General features: G+C 40.6%; 1 pseudogene; it reads right to left on the bottom strand.

Moving 5' to 3' along the window:
* LOC129080583 (arginase-2, mitochondrial-like) overlaps nucleotides 1-6591 on the bottom strand; it is a 49309-nt pseudogene extending 42718 nt beyond the window's left edge.
* Nucleotides 6592-15850: the final 9259 nt, after the last annotated feature.

Genomic DNA, 15850 nt, shown 5'->3' with positions numbered 1-15850 from the left:
ATAGATGTGACAGAGAAACATCGATTAGTTGTCTCTCGCAAGTGTCCCGAGGACTGAACCTGCAACCCAGGCATGTGCCCTGACCAGAGTGGAACTGCCAACCTTCCACCTTGCAGACGATGCCCAACCAGCTGAGCTACACCAGCCAGGGCTGAAAATAATTATTTAAATAAAAAGAAACAAACACAAAACCCAAATCAATATGCTTTAAATCAAGGAACTATTCCTGCATCTTCATTCATTCACCATTAATTGTGCAGACATTCACAGAGCATCCACCAAGTCCAGAGTCCTGGGGATTTACAGAGAGACAGGCTTCTGGCACCAACAGAGCTAACAATCCAGAGGAAGATGCCATTGTGCAAACAATATTATGCAATGTGTTAAGAACAGTATTACAAGTATTCAACAATAATATACGTACACCCATAATTGTTTTGTTTTTGTTTTTGTTTTTACATTTAGGCTCTCCAGACATTATTTTGTCTGGTATTTTGTCTGGTGAGTTGTCAGTAACCGTTTATCCTAGATTTTTAGACCTTAGATATTTTAGGAAGACAGAATCACCATTTCTCCAATGTCCAAGTAGATTTTATTAAAGATTTTATCAATGTTTAGGCAGAGCTAAGACGATTAAAAAAAAAAAAAAGACTTTTCTTCATTAGATGTGAGTGAGAAAGAGTCAGAGGCAGAGAGAAAGACATTGAACCTATTATCCAGACAATATCAAGGACTAAAATTGGTCTAGCTTGAGGAACAGGCCCTTATAAGAGAATCTGTATTAGTAGATTTTTATTCTGCCTTTCATTGTCAACCAATGAATTAAAGCGCGCCACTTTTTTTGAATGTATGGCCATTCTTGTTATTGGGAGTTGGCTAAAATAATTCAGGAAAACATGCTGTTTGATTTTCCTGGGATTCAAAGTTTTGCTTTCATAATTGCTGCACTAATAAATTGCTTTATAATAAGAATTTTAAGTTGAACCAAACAGTTTGATTATATGTCTTCTTACTAAAAGATAATTGAAATATGACCTTGATGTTCACAAAATTCATATATCCCAAGAATATCAAGACCATTTAATTCATAGAATTTTACAGACTTCTCCTTAAATTCGAAGAGGAATTTCAAAAACATGTCATTCAGCAGCTTCAATTTTCATATCAGAGCACTGAGCCCTAATGAATCAACATGAATTGCCACAGACACTGGTGACAAGTCCAGAAATATCGCTCATTGTGTTTCAGTTCAATATTCTTTTCACAACAAGCACCGACCCATTTTTAGCTCTGCAAGGGTAATTTTGAATTATTTGCTTATGTTTTGAATTTCTGGATTCATTGTCTAAAATAATGTGTGAAATAAAAGCCTAACCAAATCTTCCATAATAAAGCAATATATTTATTTTGAGATGCCATTTAGTAAAGCCAAGTTTCAAAGGGGTTTCAAGACTATCACATTCCAAGATATTTTTAGATGAGAAGAGAATAGACTCCTGGAAACATGGACTTTCTTATTAAACAACTTGATACCAGTCTCCTAAGAAACCAATTTAGATTGTTGAGTTGATTCTCCAAGGACAAATTAAGACTGCTGGTTTTGTCTTTCCTCATGACCTTTAGAATTATCCTTGTCTTCTATTCACTCCCAAAAATACTAGATTGAAACTCTGTCTTCTATCTGGAAATGTTTGACAAGAAAATAAAAATAAAAAAGTGGTTTCTGAATACAGGTCTCAAAGGGAAAATTCAATGTCAGTCTTATTTCCTTCAACTTTCATTATAACATTTTATAAATATTTGATTTTGTCACCATCAGTATTTAGCTAATTATTGATGGGAAAGGGGAGCAAAAAGAAATTGAACATTGAGCTTAATAAAATGGGGAGCATAACCTGATGGCATAGTCAGGATCTGGGAGCCATCTCTTAGAAATGTTACAGTCAAGAATGATAGTGCCCTGTCTCCTCTGTGGGAGAGCAGGAGCCTAACTTTCGAAAGCACTAATTAGCAAACACAGATAACCTTCAGTGTCCACATTGACCTTCACATCGGCCAATGCCCTGCCCCTGCCTCAGATGTCCTCCAGCACTTTTTTTCACTAGCTCCCAGTGCTTAAGAACTCTCTCATTTTTTGTTTCAATAGAGTTGAATTTGATCTCTGTCCCTTACTACAGTAGACTTGAATGAAGTCTTCCTTGTCTGTTGAACTCCACCCAGTGCAATTTTCTCATATATATATTTCATTTATATATATTCACTTTAGTATTTAGGCACCTAATTGCATTGGTAGGAGTGCGCTAATGCCATTTTCATAGTATCATTATGAAGTTATTAGGTCTCTGTTATCATAGTTGTAGAACTTGGGACATTTTGAATTTTATATTGTGTTCTAATAGAGGCTATATAATATAGAAATTATATTTTTCATTAAGAGCTTAAGAAATTTTATCTGTAAATACATCTACTCTCAGATTCTCAGTCAAGAGCAATTCTCTGTAACAACAACAAAAACTGAGTTGGCGATTGTAGATCTCTTCATGTTTTTCTTACCACTTGATAACATGTCAACTTTATAATTTAAAATTCCCCGACACTAGTGTACTTTATATATAATGGTAATTATTATTTGCTGACTTAAAAATGCTGATGACTTAAAAAAATTCCTCCTATTTTATAAAAATATTGCATATATATATTTCTTTGCAAATTTATTAGACTTGCCATGTTTTTAAAAAATTCCATTATGTATATTTATTAGTTCTCTCCTCCCTTGCAAAGAACCAGTACTTATTTCTCCTCACACACTACTCTTTGCATATCTGCTTTATTTCTTCATTCATTATTTTTAATTTATTTTCACAAAGCTTTTTTAAAATTGTCAATATTTGAGTATATTTTTAACAACATCAGATTTATGTGACTTTTACTGGGATGCAGCTATAACTCACAGAGATTTACAAGAAGTGCTTTTAATAAATTTACACTAAGAATGCTATTTTCACTTTATATTAAATGCCCCAAATCCAAGGGAAATTTGATACTATCCTTTTTCTTCAAATGTTACTATTATTTATAGAATTACTATTATAGCCTTATATATTTCATGGAAAATATATACTTTGTCTTTTCAATATGTAGATTCAATATATAGCCTATGTTTTGCGCCATTTCAAAGTAATTTTATACTGAAAAATTCATGTTTAAACACTGTGCATTCTAAAATGTATTAATTCCACAAGAGTTGCCTGGATACTTAAACTTTGTAATATTGCACCTAAAACTGAAATAGATGTTAAAACCTACAATGAAGCAATAGGAAATGATGTACTTGTTTCAGCTAATGTTTGAAAGACTAGATTTGCTTATAATCAATGCTCCCCCAACTGGGAGAGATATTGTTTCTCTTTATTTTCAATCCACTTTTTTCTACTTCTATGTAACCAGTCTTTAACTTCTTTAAGTTACTAGGGTAATTAGGGGCAATGCAGAAAATGAATATGTTTTCATGTTTTTTAGAGAGAGTACCTTTGCAGGGAACTTTTGTTATGCACTCTATTTTCTGTGACCAATTTGAAGCTCATCTCCATGTTCTCACACTCAAAGGACAGGCTTCATTTGTGGCGTGAACACTTCTGCCCTTGGGTTCAAGTGCCATTGTCCTTCTTCTTAGTGGAACAGGAATATTACTGAAATCCCAGGAAGGAACAGGATATGTAACTAACTGACTCTTTATTATTTGCTTAATTCTTATTATCTGGTTTAGAAAAATGGGTTTTGTATGTCATTATCTTTTATGATGTTACCAAGTCAGGATTCTCCAGAGAAACAGAACCACTAGGACGTGTGTGCAAACACACACGCGCGCACACACAGGTTTATTGTAAGGAATCGGCGCACAGGATTATGGAGGCTGAGAAGTCCCAAGGTCTGCAGGCAGCAAACTAGAGCATCAGAAAGAGCTGATGTGCACAACTCCAGTGGGAGTCCAAGGGCCTGAGAGCTGATGGTGTGAATTCCAGTCTGAGAGCCAGAGGCTGGAGTCCCAAGAGCTGATGCTTAGTGCTTAGGGGCGGGGACGGGGGGCGGGGGGCGGAGCATCTGAAACCTAGAAAAGACCTTCATTTCAGTTGAACTGGGTAGGCAGAAGGCATTGTTGAGTGTTTTTGTTTCAGTCCTCTTTTCAACTGATTGAAGGAGGCCCACCCACATTAGGGAGGGAAACTTGCTTTACTCATTCCATTGATTCAAATGTTAATTTCATCTAAAAAAAGAAAGAAAAAAAAACCCGGCTGTCAGAGACACACCCAGGGTAATGTTTGACCAAATGTCAGGGCACCTGGCAGCCCAATCAAGTGGATGTGTAAAATTATCCACCCTTGAGTATTTCTACTGGAATCTTACAGAGACAAATTTCCTTGGGAAACTGGGACAACAGTCAAGACAGTAAGATAAAATCTTTTTGCAAGTTCCTGGGCCTGTTAATAGAAAGGAGGATGGGAAACTATGTGTAGGCCAGCTATGCTTTCTAATAATCCCAGTTTTCTGGTCTTTTCAACTCTTTTTTTCCCTTAACCCCTCACCCACCCTCTATTTTGTTTTTGTGGAAAATTAGCTCAGCACTTACACATTTGCCCCATTTGGAAACAACATATTATCCCAGGGATTTTATTACTCACAATTATGTGATTTTCTGGAGATTTATTTTTACCCACTTTCCCATTTCAACAAAGCATCAGTTAAACATCACACACATAATATTCCACACAGCCCTACCTCTGCATGGAAAACAGTAGTTCAAAAAACTCTATACTAGTAATTGAACACAACAATTTGTATTTAATGTCTCAACACTACTAAGTGTGAGGAGAGGGAGAGAGAGATTCATTCTTTTTTTTTTCTTTATCCTTACCTGAGGACATTTTTTCATTGCTTGTAGATTGAAGCAATGAACGGAGAGAGACAGAGGGAGACATCCGTTGGTTGCCTTCTCATATGTGCCCCAACAGGGATCAAACTTGCAACCTGGGTACTTGTCCTTACTGGGAACTGAACCTGCGACTTGTTGGTCTAGGGGATTGTTACAGGTGAGGGGAGAGAGATCCGAGTCAAGAGGCTCCCTCCCTGCCTCAGTTCTTTTCTAGCCTGCAAGACGCGTATTCAAGTGAGAGACAAACATGTAGCGGAAAGAATAGCTGTCTGTGAAACACACAAGCACAAAGCTGCAGGCAGGCGCCCATAAAGTTGTCAGTGAGTTTGTTAGTAAGTTTGTCCTCTACACTTGAGCCGAAGGTACAAGTGGGTACTTAACTAATTTAGGTACGTCGACTATTGGGGTTCAGGGGTTATATACCTTAGTTAGCTTCCAGAGGTCCCCTCCTTCTCCCCCTTCTAAATCTTGGGAACAATATGCAGCTAAAAGGCTTTCTTTCCCAGTAAAGGTTTTTTGTCCTAGTTCATGACGTTGTTACAGAGGCCCCCCTTCCCAGCACATGTCTTCCTGCTGTGTAATTCCTGCTTGTGACTCTCAGAGAGTAACACTGTTACAGAAGCGCCTTTTCTGAGCTCAGGCTCAAAGCCTCGCCCCTCCTCTTGCTGCTTTGCTTGCAATGCCCAGGACACTGGCAGTTTTATCAAGCAGAGCTCAGGACTGCTGGGTTAATTGGTGAGATATGTCTTTCTTTTGCTTCCAGCCTCCTGTATTAAGTTCTTTGTCATTTGTTACATTACAAGGGCCTTGCTGTTATTTCCCCTCTGGCCAGTCATTTCTGACTGCTACCTAACAGGACCTCGCCCTAACCAACAGAGCCACATTGGCCAGGGTGAGAGATTCATTCCTAATTCACGGTAAACTATCTTAAAAACCCATGATCTTCATCTCTATGACTTTCAATACCCACATGAAATACAGTTGCTCCTCATAAAAATTCTCTGTCTTCCCCACTCCCAAACTCCTGCCCAGGCCCTCTCTGGACAAACTCAGTTCATATTCCTTCGTTTTCCCTCCCTGCCGTTGACATGGTTTATAGGAGCGAGCCTGTGACCTCCAGGGCTGCCTAAGGAGCTGCCTCCAAGCTGGTGAAACCCCTCGCGGAGTGCTCAAGGCACGTGGTAGAGAAAGGGGCATATAGGACTGTAAGAGCCACTCAGAAGGGGTGGAGTGTTGGAGAAGGTCACTTAGAGGCCATGGCTGGAGGCCGACCTGCAAGCTGAGGGGTTCCTCATCGCCTTCCCTGGCCTTGGGATGTATGTTTCGCCCACCATGCCCCTTCTAAGAGCTGTGTTCAAGGACATAATCTCTGAGAGAGTAAATCTTTGAGATTTTTGGACGTGATCTTTGAGATATTACGGAGACCATCTGGACTGAATACATGAACACAGTGAAGGCCCCTGTATAAACTTTGAAGATTCTGGAGGGCAGATGCAGCGATCTCATTTTGCGGCCCCCCCAAGATACTCCTTGTATGTAAGTTCTCTTGGCTATTCCGCCCGCCTCCTACCAACGCGGATGGGTCCTCCTGCTTCTGCAGTGGATCTCTCCTTGTCTTCCATGTCCAAGGCCTGTTTGCAAACCAGCACGTCTGCAGCCATCTATCCCACTACCCGCCTGAGATTTAAATAATGCACAGGAGTGAGCAGAACAAAAAGAATCGCGGAGAAGCTGCAGTGGATCCCGGAGGCATGCTGGGGGTCTGCTGCCTCTCTAGGCTTCTTGGGATGAGATGGTCAAGGTCTGTGAAGCACCTGAAAACGTACCTTTATTGCAAGTCAGCAAGGTAGCCTGACAGAGTGCGGTGGCTGCTGATAGAAGGCCTGAAACTCCAGAATGAGTAACCAAGGATGGGTTACTTCTACAAGCAGTAGTGGCAGCCAGGGTATCAGCAGGTACACTGGTTCCCTGGGCCCCGCATTCTCATAGGATGATGTGAAGAGGGCCAGGCGATACCTGCTCTCACAGAAGGTTGTACTGAAAGAGAGAAACCCTGAACTTAGGGAACTTGTGCTTAGGAATTGTCATAATGTGCAGTAAGCATGCTTGTTCTTTGCCCATAAAGGAGACATTATTATTTTTAAAGATTTTCTTTGTTTATTTTTAGAAAGAGGGAAAAGAGGGAGAGAAACATTGATGTATGAGAGAAATGTTGATTGGCTGACCCTCACCTACCCCCATCCAGGGACCTGGCCTGCAGCTCAGGCATGCGCCCTGAACCGGAACCAAACCAGCAACCTCTAAGTTTGTGGGACAACTCCCAACCCACTGAGTCACACCAGTCAGGGTGAGACATTATTTTTTATTATACTTTTATTCTATTTATATTATAAATAACCCTGCTGTTGACTTTGAAGGGACACAATGTCTCTGTCTTCCAAAACTACTAACCATATAAACATGGTTCAAAAGATAGACTGGAAGGAGGACAGGCAGTGCCTCTGCTCACAGGATGTGCAGAAACAGAAGAGATCCATCAAGAATGAGCTCCCAGAGATCTGAGTCTCAGTATTGCTTAAGCCGACTTGGGTTGAGATTTTCTGTTCCAGGCTAGTTACCAAAGTCATCTTTACTATTCCATACCAGTACACAACACAGTATCACGGGGTGCCTGCTCCAAGGCACTGGGTGCTGTGTGAGTGAGAACCATGTGCCTTCTTCTCTAAGAGTGGAAAGGAGACCTTTTCTTGTCCTTATCTATTCATACGACATTGACTGCTGGCTGAAATTCAGCATTTCTCTTCTCAAATCTGATCTTAGGATAATATGGGAGAAAAGGATGAAGAAAGAAATGTAACGGGGGCTGATTTCTTTCTCTCCTCCAGGGTGTCCCTGTGATCCTCTGAGCTGAAGGGGTGGAGTTGGAAATGAATATGTTGTAAGAGTACAAAAGTAGACCCTGTGTTTTCAATTTAGTTGCTAAAATGGATGTTTGCCTCCTAGAGTGTCTGTAGTCAATAGTGGGTGTGTATATCCATGAAGTTGCCTTTTCAAACTGTTTTTCCTTGGAGTTGAGCTTACATTTTCCATAGGAAACTAACCAAAGCTTTAAACAGTCTAATTCCTTTGTAAACTTCCTGTGTAAACATTACATTGCTACCCAGGTAGTCAGGGGATTGTAGCTAGGAATCAAGATCAAACTATTATCCTGGGGAAACATGTTATAAAAATCCAGCTACAGTGTTCAAAATACTTCTTGTTTTTTCCTTGGTTAAGAAAAAGATGACCTTATAGATTTTATTACAAATAATGGGTTATTTCCTTTTAATAGATAAAAAACTGTTAAATATGATGAACACGTTAATTTTTCAAGATGCTCACACCTATGTTTATGGAAAAGAATGTTGGGATTTGAAGAACAAAGAGCCAGACATAACCTGTGTGATGATTTTACATGTCTTTAGGAAGGAGAAGAGCTTGTGCTTGGTTAGCTAAATAATTGAAATGGGGAAAATAAAAGTAACATCCAAGTCACACTCTTTAATTTGATCCCAAATTTGTCAGCTATTTCTAAGTCAAAGGTAAATAGGGAGAAAAAGCTTTAGGCTTGCTTGTATCAATTCACTCCCCCTCGTACACTTTTGTTTATTTTTAAAGCAACTGACATCCCTTAGTTTTCTGCAGTGAACCAAACAATGAAATACCTGCTCTCATGAAACTTAACATTCTGTAGATAAATATCCAACCATTCAAATCCAAACTGTCAATCAAATTTATTCTTTTGATGTACTCACCTAAAAGAAAACTGACCTTGGTAACTTGTACGTGAAACATGGTGACAATAACTTGAAATAAGATATACGTTAATTTTCTTTCCTTGATTTTTTTAACTACTTATATAAAAAACAGCTGAAACATGTAAACTTTCTATTGTCTAATGAGTAACTTCCAATCTTCTTTTCTGCACCCCCAAATTTAGAGTCTCTTACCTGACTTCCCAGATTCACATCAAGTTGCAAATACTTGATTTTTAAAAATTTTTTTTCTTTTTAATTTTTTTAATTGTTCAAATACATTTGTCTCCAGTTTCCATGACCACTGTTCCCTGCCCCACCCACCCCCACCTCCCACCCTCAATCCTTCCCCACTTTGGCTTTGTCCGTGGGTCCTTTACATGTGTTCCTTGATTGGGCCCTTCCCCTTCTTTTCCCATTCTTCCCCTCCCTCCTTCCTTCTCCTTACTGTTGGTTTCTTTTTTCTTTCAATGTTCCTGGTTATATTTCGCATGCTTGTTTGTTTTGTTGATTAGGTTCCACTTATAGGTGAGATCATATGGTATTTGTCTGTCACGCCCTGGCTTATTTCACTTAGCATAACGCTCTCCAGTTCCAGTTCCATCCATGCTGTGGGGAAGGGTAGGAGCTCTTTGTTTCTTTCTGCTGCATAGTATTCCATTGTGTAAAGGTACCATAGTTTTTTGATCCACTCATTTATTGATGGGCACTTAGGTTGCTTCCAGCACTTGGCTATTGTAAATTGTGATGCTATGAACATTGGGGTACATAGGTTCTTTTAAATTGATGTTTCGGGATTCTTAAGGTATAATCCCAGCAGTGGAATCACTGGGTCAAAAGGCAGTTCCATTTTTAGCTTTTTGAGGAAATTTCAAACTGTTTTCCACAGTGGCTGCACCAGTCTGCATCCCACCAACAGTGGACTAGGTTCCCTTTTCTCCACAGCATTGCCAGAACTTGTTGTTTGTTGATTTGTTTATGATGGCCATTCTGACCTGTGTGAAGTGGTATCTCACTGTGGTTTTAATTTGCATTTTTCTGATGGCTAGTGTTGATGAGCATCCTTTCATATCTCTCTGAGCCCTGTGTATGTCCTCCTTGGAGAAGTGTCCTTTTAAGTTCTTTTCCCATTTTTAAATTGGATTGTTTATCTTCCTGGAGTAGAGTTGTGTGAGTTCTTTATATATTTTGGAGATCAAACCCTTGTCTGAGATATCATTGACAAATATATTTTCCCATACAGTTGGTTCCCTTTCATTTTGCTGATGTTTTCTTTAGTCATGCAGAAGCTTCTTATTTTGATGAAGTCCCATTTGTTTATTCTTTCCTTTATGTCCCTTTCTCTAGGGGACATATCAGTGAAAACATCGCTGTGTGGGATATCTGAGAGTTTCCTGCCTATGTTCTCCTCAGTGAGGAAATTACTCTCTCCTTCATTAACCCAGTTGGATTCCTTCTTGTTTAAATAAATGTCCTGCCTTTAATGGCAAAGAGCAACACATAACTTGCGGCAGACCCGGGAACTCGGCAGAGCTGAGGTTGAGGCTCTCCAAAGGGCTCTGCTGTGCAGTGAGCGAAGGACAACCAAGCCGTGTGCTTAGGCAGGAGATGATAAAGACCACGCTCCAGTTTCTGCAGGTGTTCTCAGGCTCCCCGCTGGCTTGGAGATGGACCATAGATGTTATTGGGGAGTATTTTATGTTTTGTTATCTCTGCAAAGAGGCTGATGAGGCTGTGAGCTAGACTTAGGGTAAAGGGGTGGACGTCCCCCGTCTCAGCCACCTAAGAATGCTGTGCAGAAGCCTCTTTGAACACCCAAGACCATTTTGCCTGTGAACATACAGAGATAAAAAATATCAGAGATCATGAGAGAGCCACTCAAGACAGGAGTAACTAGACTGTCCAACATCAGACACCAGAGCCGTCACTCTGGTAATGGACACAGGCAAAATGTAGCTTTATGGACTCAAATAGGAACGCTGTCCACCCAGAGATGCAGACAACCATGCAAGCAGGTGGTCTGGTCCTTTCTTAACCTGCTGGGTGAAGGTCCTGTTTCAAGTTACACGAAATTAGAAGCTGGACCAGAGGAATGGGAAGAGAAAATTTTTGCCAGTAGAGAGGAAACACTGAAGTGGCAATTTTGTATTTGCTAGAGACAAAGAAAAATAACTTAAGTTGACCCTTAAACCTACTCAGTTGTAGAGTTTGTCAGAGGGGGCTAGCGTGAATTGTCATTAGACATGTGTGGAGGTGGAGTGAGGTGACATGCTAAGCTACAATGACTCTGTCTAACAAACCGCACCCAAATGCAACAAAATGCATCCATTTTTCTCACCCATGGGTCTGCGGGTCACCTGGGTCACCTGGACAGGTTCAGCTTCAGCCGGGCTTGTCTGCATTGGTTCTGCCTCACGTGAGAAGGAGCAGTGACTACCTGAGTATGCTTTTCTCAAATGTATCCTAAGAGCGCACAAAGGTGAGCCAGACCACACATGCACCTTTAAGGTTTCACGCTCCAAAGTTCAGAGTAGGTTGCCCAGTCAAACCCAAAGTCACTAATGGAGGGAAGGGCTCCACCACAAAAGAAGTGTGCAGAATAAATAATTGATAAACAATCATCTAATCTATGAGGGAAACCACTGAGAATCAAGAAACCCATATCTAGGTATTAAATACAAATATATTTATTTGCGACTGGCTTTTATGTCTTTCATCTTGATACTTAGAAGAATTTACTATGACTTGGTTTACTTCGTAGTTTGGTACTTCTCTATTTTCAGCTCTTTGGGAAAGAGGGCTGGTTTGTTGTACAGTACAAGTTCACGGGAGTGTTGTTTTATCTGAGCAGAAACAGAACTGTCAGCGGGTGCTAGGGAGAAAGCTGATGAAAATGCTGGTAGGCGGTTAACTATAGAACTGCTGATGAATAGCATAGCAAAGGAGCTTAATTTTTTTCTTAGCACTATAATATTGTTTAATGCAGATGATTCAAATTTTCTTGAAGTTTACACACTTAAGAATTATGCAATTAACAGAGGCGGGGCTCCAGCCACTGACTGCATGATGGTCTATCCTGAGGTAACGTTATCACGAGTTTTTGTTGAAACCTCTCATTTCTAATCAGTTGCCGCTTTCTTTCCACCCAAGCCTTCAATTATTGCCGTTAAATTTTAAAAGTCAGTATTGCAAATCTTTGCCATGGCTTGTGACAGTTTTAGAATTGTATTGATTCACAAATAATGTCAGAAGTGATTTTAAAATTTACTGTATTTCCTAATGCTATCCCCAAAATGGTAACCAACACATTAAAAATTATAGGATCCATTTGAAGGTAATATTTCTTTTCCTTTTTAGTCTGAAACACGTTGGTGTGCTCCTAATCAGACGAATTTGACCGGCAGAGACATTCAGCTTAGACCCGCTTGCTAACTGCGCTTCCCCACTCAGGGCAGGTCAGAGCTCTCTCATATGCACCGTTACTTACGTGTCAGTAAAGCCAGATGTCTGAAACCTCTGATGACGGGGTCCGAAGCCTGCGGAGTTCCCCACCACACCCACTTTGGCTGGAGTAGAGCCCAGAGGTGGTCAGAAAGCAATATGAGAAGGATTGGTCTGTCTCTCCCCTCTCCACCTGGGCTGGCGGCCGGGGCAGGCATCCGGGCTGCTTGGAACGTAGCTTCCAAAGTGAGTTTTTGGGGGTGTAAAAATTAAAATCTTTTGGTATCATGTTACAAATCAAAGCACAAATTGTTTAGAAATAATTTATTTGTTAAATGTTTGTTTAAAAAATAAGTGGGTAGGACCGTGGACCTAGGCTTATTTATACCTGGATTTCCATCCTGCTCTCGCCATGCACGTAATGGTGTGATGCGTTACAGTTAAGTCCTTTGTCTCCAAAACTGGGACAGCTTGTAGCAGCAGCTCTTCAGAGCTGTTTGAGACTTCAGAAGACGCACATATATTCCACACAGGTTTTGGCACATTATAAATGCTCGATATATTTTAACCATGGCTGGTAGATGAACATATCCCCCATTAATTTGCTAATAAATCTCTCTCCAAACTCTGATCCATTAGCATTGCAATTTTAAGATCAGGCACGTGGGGCTTTTGATGGGCAAGGCTTATGAAAATGTATCATTAAGCATTTTTATGGTATGTTTGAATTGTAACAGAGCCAACTCTACCCTTGAGTAGAGACAACCTTGCTTTCCCCTTGAAGGCAATTTTTGGCATGCATATTTATTTAAGTTCCGCCCAGTCTACAGGGCTCTGCTTCTTTAACAGAAGATGTAACAGAAGTCACACAGGCCTTTGTTCAGTACACTAAATCAAAGCTGCTCAGGCTGCAAACTCCTTGTTGCACTGGAAGTTTCTGGCACCTACTTGCATCCTTGGTCTATAAGGCAAGGACATGGGCCACCTGATTAAACATATAGTCCTTATAGCTACCCAACATCTCTCCCCAGGTTCCCAAAAAGGAGGAATAGGAAGCATAGGTACATGCATTGTCTTTTTAAAAACTCTTTATTGTATTTGTTTTCCATTACCTTTTAGTCCCCTTATACCTGTGCCCCTTGGCAATCACCACACTGTTGTCCATGTCCCTGATCCCTGCTTCCTTTTTTTCTTAATCTCTCCACCCCCTAACTGCTCCCCCTCCCCGCAACTAGCTGTCATCCTGCTCTCCATCTGTGAGTATCGATGGACCTGGAGAACATTATGCTAAGTGAAATAAGCCAGTCAGGGAAAGACACATATCATATGACTTCACTTCTATGTGGAATCTAATGGTCAAATTGAATTAACGAGAAAAATCAGCATAGATGCATTGTCTATTAAAGAAAACTTGATTGATCGGAAATGGTTTAAGGAAAGTTTATCACTAGAGGCAAGCAAGAATTGGAAGTTCCTTTTTGCCTACAGCAGCAGGCGTTAGAGAGCAGTATATCTAAGTGAATAAATGCTGGATTAACCAAAAGCCTTCTTTTGTTGGTTTGTTCTTTTAATCAGCAGACATCCTGAAAGCTTTTGTAATGCTTACTTCATTTTGAAATTTCAAGAGGGGATCACAGGATCCCTTTATTAAGAGGCATATTTTCAGCATCAAATGTCAGTCTTTGGGAAACACTAAATTACTGGGTATATTCCCAGAAAATGCTGGTAATCTGACCCCTCCCTCCCTCCTCACATTCATATCTAGGTACTATCCTACTCTTCTTGCCTCCCTAACTCTCTGTGCTTTCCTTTCCCAGACAGACTAGGATCTCTCTGTTTTGCTCCTTTGCGTTCCCTACTGCCTCTGCTGGAGATGGAATTTTAGGGACGGTCAGCATGATGGTACTTTGAAAGCTCTTTAGTACATAACTTCCCCTCAGGCTTTAGATCCTCTGTGAGGTTTTTCTGCTCATATGGTCATGTTTCTCCCTTGTGTACCCTAACATAATTCCATGACAGTGTTGTTGCAAGAGATCAGGCTCTTCCATGGGATTGTGAAGAAAGCTTTCCAAGGACCATTCCAAGGACATTGGAGATTGAGGTGTGGCAAGATGATTTATTCAGGTGGATATAGGAGCTGCCCCTGAGTTCCAATGTCCCAACTCCCTCTGTCTCATCACGGAAAATTAGAGCCAGAAATAGAGCAAATGTCCAGGGATCTTCTGCCATATTAAAACTCAGTTCAGTCTAGCATCCGGCTAGTTTAGCTTGTGTTCCCAGCTGCAATCCATTGTTGTGCTGAGGTATTCAGGCTCCTATCTGGTGCCTGGGTATTGACTTTGCATGACCATCATCCACACAGCTTCCAAGGCCACATGACGATGAAGAGAGCATGCTTGAGTGCATGGGGTGAGTGCAGGTCATGAGCCAGAGGGAGAAAAAGAGAGAGAGCGCGCACGCTTCTTTGTTCCCCTATTTGGGTTTGGGATGGACCAGGTATTTTTAAAAATCAATGAACTTCCCAAGCTTTCATGGTCTTTTTGATGGGGTCCACTTCTCAGTTAGACTGACAAGCCTCTATGGTCAAGCACCTCCCCTGTGCCATTTTGACTTTCATTGCTCATGCGCCTGCCTCCCCCGCTCCCTCACGCCCACCAGTCTGGAACCCAAGGGTGGAAGGGAGGAGCATTAGTCCCTGAGGTGGAGCAACGCTGTGGCCCCCTGCAGTAGGTCTAGCTGTAGCACCCTGGCGAAGCAAACAGGCCATGCTCCCCAGTTTATGAAACTCATTGTCTAATTTCCTTTGCTCCTCTTTCTTATTAGTAATTAGGTAATTGCCTACACTAACAACAGCACCTTTATTCACTTTATTGTTCCTTTGTGGCCTGCTCAGCTTTTTGAGGTCAGCCTCACTCTGGGTTTCCCTCCCCAAGCTCAGCAGTAAGCACAATGTTAGTGTATATTGAATAGTTTATATGTGAGGGTAAAATCAAGGAATGAAGTTAACAAAATGATGTAAGCTATAAATACTTTTTCTCCCCTTAATTTATTCATTGGAAAATACAGGTTTACGACAGGGACTCAGGATCCTTGTCTCAAATCCCTGTTTTCCCCTCTTCTAGCCAAAACTTTAAACTAGTAACTAAACCTAAAAATCTGGTGTCCTCATTTTTAAAAACCAAGTAAGTAAAGTCTGTATCCTTCTACAATTATTGTATGAAAAAAATGAAAAAACACTTGGAAATGGGATAGTACCCTGGTTCCCCAAACTGTACACCAAGTTGCCCCTGGAAACTGTCACAAACTCATAGGAGAAATTTTTTTTTGAGTTTTCAAGGGAAAACAGACAACACATTTTTGGCCACATTGCTTCCCCATCATATTGTAGCACATTACTTTTGATGGTGCCATGTCTTTGTGGAGCTGGGTTTTGACAGTGGTTTTCACTGAAGGCAAGTCTCAGGCAAACACCGTCAGGGGACAAAAAAGAAGGTGGCAGTGCCCACAGGGGTTTTACATTTTGAGAAATTGTGTGACGCCCAATGTTTGCACAGGACCTTTTAGAAAATAATCCTGGATAGTTTGTAATGAAATAAAAAGATTTTGCTCAGTGTATGTCTATCATTTTTTCAAAGAGCTACTAAGTTTTACAATATAAATAGTTATTTAGATGTTTAGTCCTCAC

This window comes from Pteronotus mesoamericanus, unplaced genomic scaffold (genome assembly GCF_021234165.1).
Source record: "Pteronotus mesoamericanus isolate MK-2021 breed Mesoamerican mustached bat unplaced genomic scaffold, CSHL_Meso_final contig_90, whole genome shotgun sequence".
Taxonomy (NCBI): domain Eukaryota; kingdom Metazoa; phylum Chordata; class Mammalia; order Chiroptera; family Mormoopidae; genus Pteronotus; species Pteronotus mesoamericanus.
Note: the sequence above shows the minus strand (reverse complement) of the source record. Positions and strands in the feature narration are given on the sequence as shown.